The following is a 2,783-nucleotide window of genomic DNA, read 5'->3' as shown; positions in this document are numbered from 1 at the left end:
ATCCCTACTCATTTTCTATCTGATTCTGGGACGGAATCCTTTTAAGGAAGGGAGACTATAATAACTCCAATTTTTGGAATTTTTCAAACCCTTATGAATAGCGTTTTGCTGATTATGCTGAATAAGAAAACTTTTCATGACACACTAGGTAGGGGTTCTTTTATTGGTCTTCTGGGATATTATTAGTACTCTATGTGGTATATAAGTTTATGTAAAGATAGTCAGAATCCAAATCCGAACACTTTGATTTTTCCCGAAAATCCACCAGATACCGAAAGAATTGAATATATGGTAACAAGATAAAAAGGATTTAAATTCAAGGATTATAAGAGAGGATCATAAAAGGAATATAATGTATTGATAAAGGTTAAGGAAACCCAAGTAATAAGATCCCGGGTATGATCCCTCAAACGATAAACGAAAACGAAAGTTAAGTGAACCGTATAACAGATCAGCGGTCATTAGCCAAGTAATTAGAAGCTAATCAAAGAGGTTAGTGAGGATGATGTCATCAAACCAATAAGAAGAGGACAATCATGGGAAGATGACATAGGATTGATGACATAAGCATGACCAAAGAGAAGTGTGTTGTTGGTTGATTAAGAACCACATAAAATTCACCATGGTTAAAAGTAATAAATCAAAACAAAAACCAAAAACAACCAACCAATAATTCATTTCACCAAAAACACAAAGTTGACTTCATTTCTTCAAAGAAAGCTCTCGGCCTTTCTCTTTTTTTCAAGAAGGAAAATCCAAAATCCAAGATCCAAGCCTTGTTAATTAGTGAGGTAATTATCTAATACCCCTTATGCATAGATATATATATCCTATAAGTTTGAGCTTCAAATTCATTCACAATCTCTTCCTAAAAATCATGGAAGAAGAGGGTGAATAGTGTTTTTCAAGAACTTAAATTTTTGTTCTTGAGTTTTTGTTTAGATTAAGCTTGGATAAGGACTTTCAAGGGTGATTCCAAGTTAATTAGTTACTCCCACTCACAAGGAAGGTATAATCTCTTAACCTAGCTTTGTTATTGAATGTTAAGAGCATAATATGAGTATTATAGTTCATGAGAGGCTTGATTGTTGTGTATGTAGAGATTAGTTGGTTTTGTGGTGTTTTTGGAGTTGTAAATCTTGGTTATTAGTTAAAGAACTTAAGAATGGCTTTAGTTCATGTTTGAGATTGATATAAATTGGAAAAACTTGAGGTGCTGGGGCTGTTGTAGTGATGTATGGATGGAATTTGGTTGTATGGTTGAATTGGGGTTGGTTTGTGGATTGATTTGGAGTAGTATAAAATTTGGTAATCGCATAAACATAGCTGTCGTAATGCCCGATTTACTTTAGACTGTTTTTGTTCTTAACATCAGGACCCGTGAACTCACTGTTAGGTTTTGACCATTGCCATTATTAGATAGTTCATGTTACGAGTTTCGTTTTGATATGTGGTTCGTTTGAATCCGATATACGGTTTAGGAGAAACGACCGTTTTAAGTAACGGCGTTTCGTGAACGAACCGTTACCACTCGCCTTACTTTGAAACATAGGTTAAAGACCTTAAAGGACTAATTGGAGTAAGAAACATTTATGTGAAGTGTATTATGCAGTTGGTAAGGCACTCGCGAAAGAATCGCCTTAAAACCCTTAATGGTTAATTTATTAAAAATGGCGGAGCCGAGGGTACTCGAGCGACTTAAGTGAATCGTTAAGCGCAAAAGCGAACGTTAGGGTTCAATTGGTTAAAGTCTAGTTTCTTAAGAGGCCGTGGTTTAATTCTGGCTTATGTTGTTGTTCATAGGTTACTGGACCCACTCTAAGCTTAAGTCTACCCCGGAGCACTCAGGCAAGTTTTCTACCCGTTATACTGTTGTTGTGATGTATACATATGTATATGCATTATCTTGTGATAGATGCATGATGGTTAATTAGCAAATTTTGCGATATATTGGAGCATGTGATATGGTATATATGCATGTCTATTTCGTAATCTTGATATATATCTGTTGATTCAAATGCTTATAGTTTCATAATACCTATGCTAGAGATAAGTAGTAGTTGCGTATACCCTTAGTATAGGGGACCCAAAGGTGGACATTTTCTAAAACCGGGAGTCGATGTTCCCGAGTATATTATATATATTTATATATATATATAGATATAGTTTTCAAAACTATGAATCGAATAAGGTTTATTCGATAACTTTATTTTATTAATGAATATTATTTTGAATATTCATTCGAGGGCTTATGACTCTGTTTATTTTATTAATGAATATTATTTTGAATATTCATTCGAGGGCTTATGACTCCATTTATTTTATTAATGAATATTATTATGAATATTCATTCGAGGGCTTATGACCCCGTTTATTTTATTAATGAATATTATTTTGAATATTCATTCGAGGGCTTATAACTCCGTTTATTTTATTAATGAATATTATTTTGAATATTCATTCGAGGGCTTATGACTCCGTTTATTTTATTAATGAATATTATTTTGAATATTCACTCGAGGGCTTATGACTCCGTTTATTTTATTAATGAATATTATTTTGAATATTCATTCCAGGGCTTATGACTCCGTTTATTTTATTAATGAATATTATTTTTAATATTCATTCGAGAACTTATGACTCTGATTATTTACTAATTAATATTCTTTATTTTATTAAAGAATAATGTGTCGATAATCAAACTCACTTTTGATTATTCAAATAAAGATATTACTTTCGTATAAGTATATCTTTGGTTATTTAATATTCATTTCAAGTATAAG

This window comes from Apium graveolens, chromosome 4 (genome assembly GCF_009905375.1).
Source record: "Apium graveolens cultivar Ventura chromosome 4, ASM990537v1, whole genome shotgun sequence".
Lineage (NCBI taxonomy): Eukaryota > Viridiplantae > Streptophyta > Magnoliopsida > Apiales > Apiaceae > Apium > Apium graveolens.
Note: the sequence above shows the minus strand (reverse complement) of the source record.